Source organism: Malaclemys terrapin, chromosome 5 (assembly GCF_027887155.1).
Source record: "Malaclemys terrapin pileata isolate rMalTer1 chromosome 5, rMalTer1.hap1, whole genome shotgun sequence".
In the NCBI taxonomy this organism is placed as follows: Eukaryota; Metazoa; Chordata; order Testudines; family Emydidae; genus Malaclemys; species Malaclemys terrapin.
The window spans coordinates 133,438,143-133,448,272 of NC_071509.1; the positions used below are offsets into that span (position 1 = coordinate 133,438,143).

Here is a 10,130-nt window from a genome sequence, read left to right on the forward strand (position 1 = left end):
CCACCTGACCAGCATGTATTGCAACATTTTATGGTTAAGATTGCAGCATTTGGTTCCATGAAACCGGCCTCTGTGTAAACAGCATTTCCCGCCCTCCCCCAAGTAGATTTTCTGCTGTTACTTGCTACTAAAACTGGCATGAAAGGCTGCTGGCCTGTCTCAGGCTTTGTGAGCCGTCTCCATTTTGCTTCAATAGTTGTGGCAACAATAAGCACTCTCTCTGTGCTGTGAGAACGCAGGCCCTAGTGTGTAGAATCAAAGGGCCGTGACCCTTTCCCTGTAAGCTCCAGCAACTTCAAACTGTCATTCACAGGACTGCTGTCTACCTGCAGAATCAGTCCCATTTATTATTTGAATTTCTGTATACCATAGTCACAACCAAGGACCCCAGGTGCTAGGGGCTGTACAAATGCAGCCCTAAAAGATTGTAAGCCCCTGAGGCAGGAACCATGTATGTATAAAACAAGAGTCAACTGTTGGCCGTAGACAGGGGAGTATACGGCAATAATGAGACAGGCTGGTGGGGTGCACAACTCTTACTTTTTTTTTTTTTTTTTTTTTGTAGTCCTTGCAGTGGAGGAGAGAGTGGAAGGTAGCTCTTGGAGTGGCTGTGTGGATGTTTATGGGGAATGACTTGCAAGCATGGGAGAAAGAAAGGAAGGTGGGTGTTTGCCCAGTTGCTCAATTTTCAGTAGAGGCTGGAACTAGTTTTTCTATACGAGGGATGTGGTCTAACAAGTGGTAAGCATTTCCCCCTCCATGTTGAGAATGGAGGGCAATGCAAGGGAAATTTCCACTGTGTAATCAAGCTGTTCACCACTGCCTGAGAACTGACTATCACAGCGTATTCCTGCACTATGTGAACTTGTTCAGCACCCATTACGCATGCAGGATATTCCTCAGTAAATCAAGTTTTACACCCTCTCACAGGCAGGAGTTATGTTCCCTTCCTAGTTCATGAACAAGTAGGGTGACTTGAACATAGCTCCCAAAAGCACCTGGCCAACATTTGCTAAAACGACTAGTGACGCTGGAGGCCCAGTTTGAGTCACCATAAAGAAGTCTGATTTTTTCAGGAGGATATATAGCATTTCCAGAAAATCAAACTCCTTTTAAGGTGCCTTGATGTGGACATCCACAATTGCTGGCTGTATAGTTCCATGACCAGCAGAACATCTGGAAGCATGAGTGGCCAGGTTTCCTAAAGAGCTCTGCTTCCATTTAGGCCCATAAATAAGTAGAGCCCTGCCAAATTCACAGTCTACTTTGGTCAACTTCATGGTCATAGGATTTTTAAAATGATCAATTTCGTGATTTCAGCTATTTAAATCTGAAATTTCACACTGGTGTAATTGTAGGGATCCTGATCCAAAAAGGAGTTGGGGAGTGGGGGAGCTTGCAGTACTGCTACCCTTACTTCTGTGCTGCTGCTGACGGCGGCGTTGCCTTCAGAGCTGGGCAGCTGGAGAGCGGCTCTGAAAGCAGAGCCACCGACAGCAACCGAGCAGAAGTAAGGATGGCATGGTATGGTATTGCCACCCTTAGTTCTGCATTGCTGCTGGTGGGGTGCTGCCTTCAGAGCTGGGTGTCTGGCCAATAGCCTCCACTCTCCCGCTGCCCAGCTCTGAAGGAAGTTCAGAAGTAAGGGTGGCAACACTGCAATCCCCCCTCCCTAAAATAACTTTACAATCTCTGTACAACTCCCTTTTGGGTCAGGACCCCCAATTTGAGAAATGCTGGTCTCCCCTGTGAAATCTGTATAGCGTAGGGTAAAAGCACACAGAAGATCAGATTTCACGGTCCATGACGCATTTTTCATGGCTGTGAATTTGTTAGGGCCCTATAAAAAAGAGAGAGATTTTCAAATTGAACTAAACACCCAGCAGTTCTCCTTGTGAAACACTTATTGGTAAAATTTTCAATACAGCTCAGATTTAGTTTGGTGCCTAAAATGGGAGCTAAGTTTTTTGGTCCCCAGATTTCATAGCCTCTGAAACAGTTGCCTCAGCATCAGTAACTACGTATGCTCAGCTCTGTCACCTACCGTGCTCTGAAACTGATTTCTTCTACGTTTACCAGCGGTGGCCTCTGTGGAGACCCCTGGCATGTGTTCCACACTTGCCAAAACACATCCTGTAACATCGACTAAATAAATAAAATGGTGAGCGTCCATTTAAGGTCTGCCAGTGTCTGCTAGATTCAATTGCCAGTGTGAAGCACTCGCCACATGGCTGCGGTCTGAACTGATGTAAAGGCTTATACGTTAAAAGTCTCATGAGTCAGATTAAATAGTAATTATGTCCTCCAGGAAAAATAGTCCTGGACAACAATTGGTTTTTAAATATGTAATAATGTTTCCCTCATAGAGCCTTTAACACTGAATGATTACTGCCCGTTACCAGCTTTTACTATGAATCAAATATGCAAGTGCTGGCAAGATCTGTTGCGTGAGTGAGTGTCTTCATTCCAGGGAGCCAGCCCACACATCATCAACGCTGTGAGGAAGAGGTTTTAGCATGGATCCCCCACTTTTCACAGAGTGGTGGTCCCCAGACTTTTTGATGCCATGACCTCCTTTGGGCTCACCGCTGGTAACACGGCCTTCAGGGGCCCTGACTACAAGTGTTGGCTGCGGGTTGGGTCAGAAACAACCCAGCTTTCGGCCTGCGGGCGCCACACTGCGCAGCTGACACCCCCTGTGCCGTGGAGCGAGTGTGTCGACGTGTTGCAGCACACACAGTGCAGCGCAGGGCCATGCGGCCACCTCTCGCTGCACAGCACACGGCTCACCACGCTCTGGAGCCAAAGTTTGGGAAATGCTGACATGGAGGAAAAGGGAGGCGGAAGGAGGGTCGTTACTTGCCCAAGGTCCTGCAAAAGTCTATGGCAGAGCTAGGAATATTTCCCCTGATTTCTAATCACACCCATAAAACTAACCTGCCTCCGGTCAGCCTACTTGTGTTTAAATAAATGCCATACCCAGGATAGCTTTCAGAAGGGCCCCGATTAGATTTAAAAGGCCTTTGAAAAATCCTCAACTGAATGTATATAAAGCAATTACATCTCTCTGACGACAAAGCACTTGTAGATCTTTCCTTTGGAATCTCACCGATTGACTCGATACTTGGTTTAAATAAGGAGCCTCCTTTCCCCCCCTTTTTTTTTTACACTTTTTTTTTAATAGCGCCAGAAAGGCCAATTTATTCCCAACAGAAGGAAAAGCTTCAGGTTTCACTATTGCTCGGCTAGTCCCCTTTTCCTACAATGGCCATCGGGTACGAATGGGAGCCTATAAAGTTATTTGTTTTGGCAGCTTCTGCCTATGAATGTAACCGAGTGAGTTGCCTTTCTCATATCCTTGATGGCTTTTCCAGTAATGGGTGTAAGAACTGTTTCCTTAAAATAACCTCTGGCAGCTTTTAAATCAATATGCTAACAACACTGATTAATAGGCCAAATCCCTTGGTAAACGTCGCAAATCCAAAAGCTATATTATTGTCAGGAAGAAATCCCTCTCCATCTGTCTTTATCAGTAAAGACTCTCTCTAAGCAGCTGGTCCTTAAAACCATATGGCAGGGTATACATACTACAACGAGCTACTATAAGAGAGCTTCAGAAGCACACTTGGCTATTGCTAGCCAGTGGAGAGGCATATAACTTTGAGCTATCGAGTGGTTTAATGAGGCATCTATCATTTGTCAACATAGAACAGTGGTAGATCAAATGATACCAAGCTCAAATATTTTCCTGCCAATGCGCCGTCATTGCAATCTTGCAGCTCCAAGTTTGGTGCAATGTCATGCCTTGTGAGTGGTTTAACACAAGCAATGAGCAAGAGGAGGACTAGTCACAGTGAGCAGATATATATGTGTGTGTGTGTGTGTGTGTGTGTGTGTGTGTGTGTGTGTGTGTGTGTGTGTGTGTGTGTAAACTCACCGGTGAATTTGCATATTCATGAAGAGTCACATGAGCTCAATCAGTGGACAAAAGTATCAGACAACCTTTAATAAGCAAAGCTACATCACTCCTACTTTGCTGGCTAAAGCCATGCATACCTGTCATTCTCTCACTTGTTACAACGCCCTGAAGCAAGCTACCCTCATTTACTGCAGGTCCGGCTTTGCCTGTTGCTGAAGCTTGCTCCTTTTGGAGCACTGTTTCTGGGAGGGCTGAAGGGAAACGCTGTCATATCAGCCAGTGTTCACGTGCTGTGGAGGTACAGCCTGACAGAAGCATGGAAGATGTGTGGCATTCTCACTCAGACATGCTGAGAGATACCAGGGCCAATGTAGCATGACTATTTCAATAACGTTGTCAATGTTTTTTTAAAAAAAAACTATAGAAAAAGGCATGATTTTTCCCCCCCTGGAAAAAAACAAACAAATTTCAACAATGTCAACAACTTTTAGGGCCTGAACACACTTCAGCTTAAGTCAGTATAAATTATATCGCTCGGGGGAGTGAATAAGCCACTCCGCGGAGCGACGTAAGTTACACCGACCTAAGCGTAGGTGTGGACAGCGCTATGTCGGGGACAGGGAGTGCTTCTCCTGCCACCATAGCTACTGCCACTCGCAGCAGCTGGAGGAATTGAGTCAATGCAAGAGCTCTGCACTAGCAGCGCTACAGGCAGTGCAGCTGTAAACTCTGTAGTGTAGCCGCTGTTGGGGGCCAGGATGTGAAACCAAATGGTCCATTGGTCTGATCCACTCTGGCCAGTCCTCTGCTCCCATCTGTATTCACCTCTTCATGCATAATCAGACACCAGTAACATCAACAGAGCTTCCGTCTGCTTTTGGCCAGAGACGCTTTTGGGCCAGATTTTTCAGCAATAGTATTCTTCTTGCACATGCAATTTTCGGATCCCAGTTAGCTGTGAATGCAAAGACCACAATTAAGTACCAGCTTGAAACCACAAATCAGGTCATTCCAATGGTGACCCTTCAAACCTTGCCAGTTTTACTGAAGACAGATAAGCAAGCCTCAGCTTATTCCCTTGTACTTATTAAAGGCAAGCCCTCGAATACTGCAGCTAACTAATTTCAAATACATATTTAGTTAGCTAAAACAATTAGCAAGTTGTTAAGGGCCACAACTGTATAGTCTATCTACTAAGTGCTTTGAGATCGATGGATGAAAAGCTCTATATAAGAGCGAGGAAATGTTATTATATGGCTCCCATCACTGGAATGTCTGAGCACCTCAAAAACATTCACGACTTTCCCCTCACAAGACCCCTGTGAAGTAGGCATGCGTTCTCATCCCTGTTTCACCCGTGGGGCCAGAGGTACACAGTGATTACGTGAGTTGCCCAAGGTCTCGCAGGAAGGCTGTGGCAGAGCCAGGAACTGAACCTTGTGCCAGTCCAATGCCTTAACCATGAGACCATCCTTCCTCTCACAACTATCATCGGTGTAAGTGGCAGGATTTGTGCTCACAACTGCTTTCAGGTGTGAAAACGCAGAGGGACATAATTGCAAGTGCAAATTTCTGACTGATTTTCAGAGGTGCTGAGCATCTGCAGGTTCCACTGCCTTCAGTCCTTACTTTTGTGTTCTAAAATCTTCACCCAAACCCCCTTGGCTCTATAGGTTTTAGCTGAACACTTTGTATGAGGGCGATCTCACATTTACAGGGCTCCTTCCAATCACACGGGTTCCAAAGTGCTTTACAGTCCATGCACAGGGATCACTGCAACCACTTCTGAAATGCAGCCACCACTTGGGTGAAGCACGACAACTGCATTGCAGAGTTGAACAAAACTGCGCCAGGGTTTTGGACAAGAACCACCCTCCCAGGTCTCCGCACTATTTATTTATGGTGAAAGCCAAGTTGAGAAACAGGAACATGAACTGTGAGGCTCAATCGTATTTAGATGTTATGTGAGCATGCAGAAAAATTGCCTTAACCAGCTAACAGAATTTGGGAATTTGGGAGTGATGTGAGTGAATAGTGTCAAAACAAAACAGCCCAGAATCAAAAATAACTCTGACGTGTTACATCTTGATAACACAACGATAGAACTGCCATGAAAAATGATACAGGATTTTTCAATCTCTAAATACAACTAAAGGACAATTTGAATTAGTTCTGTTATCAGACTTAAAGGGACACTTTAAATATTGAATGCCTGAAATCTGACGTCGGTTTTTTCTCCCCTCTCTCTCTGCCAAGTCCATGCAGATGTTAAAACAAAATACCATCAATAAGCCACATTCTATTTTTAAAATAAAACAAACACATCATCCATAACAATGCCAGCATTCCAGTACATACAGTCCACCCTACATTAAAGACCTTTGTACCTCTGTGCAATAGCAGAATGGCATTATGGGAAGGTGGGAATGTGCATACTGTGACAAGAAAACAGATTTACCTTTCAAGCGTCCAAGAAGTTTGTATAAACAGCTGTGAGAATAAAAAAGGATTTTAAAAAAAGCTGGAAAGCACCTTAGAGAATGCATCCTTGTGAGCTTTGCCAATTGTCAGATAGGTTTGGGGAGTTTTTGTTTTGCCATTTTTACAGTTAATATAAAACCATAAGAACGGCCATATTGGGTCAGACCAACAGTCCATCTAGCCCAGTATCCTGTCTTCTGACAAATGGCCGGTGACAGATGCTTCATAGGAAATTAACAGAACAGGGCACTTACCGAGTGATCCACCCCTGTCATCCACTCCCAGTCAGAGGCTTAGGGCCACCCAGAGCATGGGGTGGCTCTGAAATGGCTAAGCATCTACACAGATGGAAAATGAAATGTAATTGTCATCCACACAACCATCTCTTTCAAAGATAAGGTCAATGTTTTAAAACACGTTTGAGATCCAAAACCGCACGTCAATCTGGACGTAGGTTGCACAGCCAATGACTGCAATTGCACATACAAATTAGGTGTCTGCATGCACAAAGGGGTAGTTCGGTGAATTTGTATTTGCAACTGGCCAGTTTGCACGTACAGCTGTAATTCGGCTTGCAGCTGTACGGTTGCAATTGAATGCATCTGTTGATACATGCACCTTGGGTTTTCTTCTTTAAAAATTGGGCCCTGAAGGGATGTCTATACTGCAATCAAACACCTGCAGCTGGCCCATGCCAGCTGTCTCAGGCTCACAGGGCTCGGGCTGGGTAGCTGTAAAATTGCAATGTAGACTTTCAGGCTCGGGCTGGCCCTCAAGCGCTGGGCCCCCACGACAGGGGAGGGTCCCAGAGCCCAGACTCCAGCCTGAGCCCAAAAGTCTACCCTGCAATTTTGCAGCCCTGTGAGCCCGAGACAGCTGACATGGGCCAGCTGTGGGTATTTCAATGCCATGCAGACCTACTCTCAATGTCTGTCAGTGGTTCTCAACCTGCGGCCCAAGCAGCACACAGCTGCCGCCCATGTGACATCCTCCGGGCCATACAGGTCGTATATATATATATATATTGTGTGGATGCAGCCCACATCACATAGAGAGAGCTGCAAGTGCAGTCCACAATGGTAAATCGGTTGAGAACCACTGGTCTATGTGGTCAGGTAGCCTGTTGTTCTCTTGGTTTCATCAAAGTGCACGTAGAGCGCTTTCCATTGTGGCCCTGCAAACTGGAGTCACACTGTGGCTGTTCTGATTGACACAAGCTCTCCCATAATGCAGTGGCTTTGTGCAAACAGTGCAAGACCTGGCAATGCCCCTCTGTTACCCAGGCTATCATTAGGACAGCCAGGATGGGATTTTCATAAACCATCAGCATTGGCCTACCTGTTCCGACTGAAACCAACAGGCGTTTTACCATTTACTTCAACAGGACCAACACTGAATGCATTTGAAAATCCAAACTCTCCTGCTTCTGTGTTGCATGACAAAGTGTTCTTTGGGACTTGATTAAAGCACTTCATAATTCTCACTTCTGGAGATGATCCTGCTAGTGTTTAACAGCTACTTTCACTCAGAAAAATATACATGGCTGGATAAGGTCATTCTGATGCATTCAAATATCATTTAAACACACTGTTGAAAACCTTGTTTCTTGAGTTACTTTATTTTTTGTAAAACTTTATTGAATAGACTTGAACTAAGTCCAGTTCAGTTGTTACCTATAATCTTCCGGTTGCATTTAAATCCAAATTCCGATGCAGGGAATATTTAGTAATCCGGAGTGAGAATGGGATTAATATGGGCATCAAATCAGATCAGTACTTTATCTGTCACATGGGCATGTTGCATAACAGCAATTGCAAACTCTAAATGTGATCCACATTTGCATCATGCGTGAGTGCAATACATCTCCTCCACGTATGTATTATTATTAAACATGTTTATTACAGTAGTGTCCAAGGCCCAATCAAGAATGAGGCCCTGTGTACTCTCTACACAAGCACAGAGTAATGGACAGTCTTTTCCCTGATGGGCTTTCAATTAAAATAGACCAGCCAGACAGCAGGTGGGGGGAGGAGCAATAACATATGCAGAATGAGCTAGGTGGTGGTGGAAAATGTCAAGTTAGTTCCATGGTTTTATTTTAAGGTGGGTTTAATTAGGAGCTGATCTGGTGGTCCCTCCTGGCCTTAAACTCCACAAGGAGAGGATCAGCTAAATGGAAAGAAAAGGGAAGAGAGAGGGGACATTGAAGCGAAGGGGGTGAGGGTAGGTCAGGGGAGAAGAGGGTAAGGAGCAGGTGTGGAGTGACATGGAGGTGAAGAGACTGGGAAGGAATGGGGAGGGCTGGAGCAAACAGCCATTCAGCACAGGGCAGAAAAAGTCCAGACAACACTGTAACCAGGCACCACCAGACCAGGAAGCACGTGCCTGGGGCGGCACGTTGTAAGGGGCGGCATTCCGGCCAAGCTTGGGGCGGCACATTCCGGCCGTCCTGCCATGGGGTTTTTTTTGTTGGTTTGTTTTTGCTTCGGCAGTCCGGCTGCAGGGTGTTTTTGGTTTTTGTTTTGCTTGGGGCAGCAAAAAAGCTAGAGCCGGCCCTGACTGTAACTTCCCTGCCTGTGCAAAGGGCCTTGCTTTGGCTGCTGCTGCTCCGACTGGTTGGAGATACACCCAATGGAATGGTCAGCCCGTAGGAAAACAATACCTACAGTCCATTATTTGTGCGGACGGGCTGATTAATAACACCAGCTATCGTCAGGCGCAACTTCTCGCCTTTTCATTTTTATTATGCTTCGGACTGGAAACCTTTTGTGAGGCCCACTCGTCCTAGCTAACCCCCTCCCCCCAAATTCCAGTAGGCACCATTGAGTTTGGAGCAAGGGTCTGAGCCAGTCCAGATAGGCCCGGTTAGAAAATAGCTAGCTAGCTGGTTCGTTCAGAGATATAATTCAATTGCACGAGCACTGGAGATGGAATGCTCACCCAGCTGGAGAGACCAGTTCTGACGGTTTCCACCAGACTCCACCCACCGAGGCTCCAGCATGGCATTTCAATTATAAGCATGACATCGCCAGCCCAGACTCTCACTGGATGAGCCAGGGAGCCTGAAAGTGGAACAGTGTCACCTGGAAAAAAAAAAAAAAAAACCAGCGAGACGATTAACGCTTTCATGGGTGTGGGATATACCCCAGGCAACCTGGTGAAATAAGAAATGGCATCGTTCAAGTAATGTTGCCATCCCCCAAGTGATAGTTACATCACCACAGAATCTCAGCTAGGATCATTTGAAATCAGTGGCGCGACCCCCCGCCCCCTTTACACCACCTACGGGTCTGGCCCCAAACATGAAACCCACTGCAGCTTTTCCAGGAAGGACGGCTCTGATTTACTATGTCATCCGCTCATGATTTGATCGTGAGTCTCACACTTTTTGGTATATTTCCTAACGCTCCTCAGCTCCTAAAGCATCTCAGCTGGCATTAAAAATAATACATTTCTAGCCCTCAGGGCTGTGCTGGAAAGCTTGAAAACATGCAGTGAGTGCACTCCACCGGCTAGGAAACTAGAAGACAAATAAAAAGCACAATAGATTGCCTTGCAAATTGTTGTCTATCTCATGATTTTGGGGGGCGTTTCCATGATTTTTGAATGCTGGGCAATAACTGCCCTATACTCCGGGGGAAAGAACTATGGGCCCTCAAAGGAGACATGCCCATCTCCTGTCCAGTCAGTGTTAGACCATGAGATAGTCAGAGGTTCTAACCTGCTGATC

General features: G+C 45.8%; 1 long non-coding RNA gene across 1 annotated transcript; it reads right to left on the reverse strand.

Moving 5' to 3' along the window:
* Nucleotides 1-4,671: 4,671 nt before the first annotated feature.
* Nucleotides 4,672-9,431, reverse strand: LOC128837841 (uncharacterized). The gene is made up of 3 exons (XR_008445043.1): nucleotides 9,341-9,431; nucleotides 6,655-6,738; nucleotides 4,672-4,874 (listed from the first exon to the last, which is right to left on the reverse strand). It is a non-coding gene; the product is annotated as an uncharacterized LOC128837841 (long non-coding RNA).
* Between the last annotated feature and the right edge of the window lie 699 nt (nucleotides 9,432-10,130).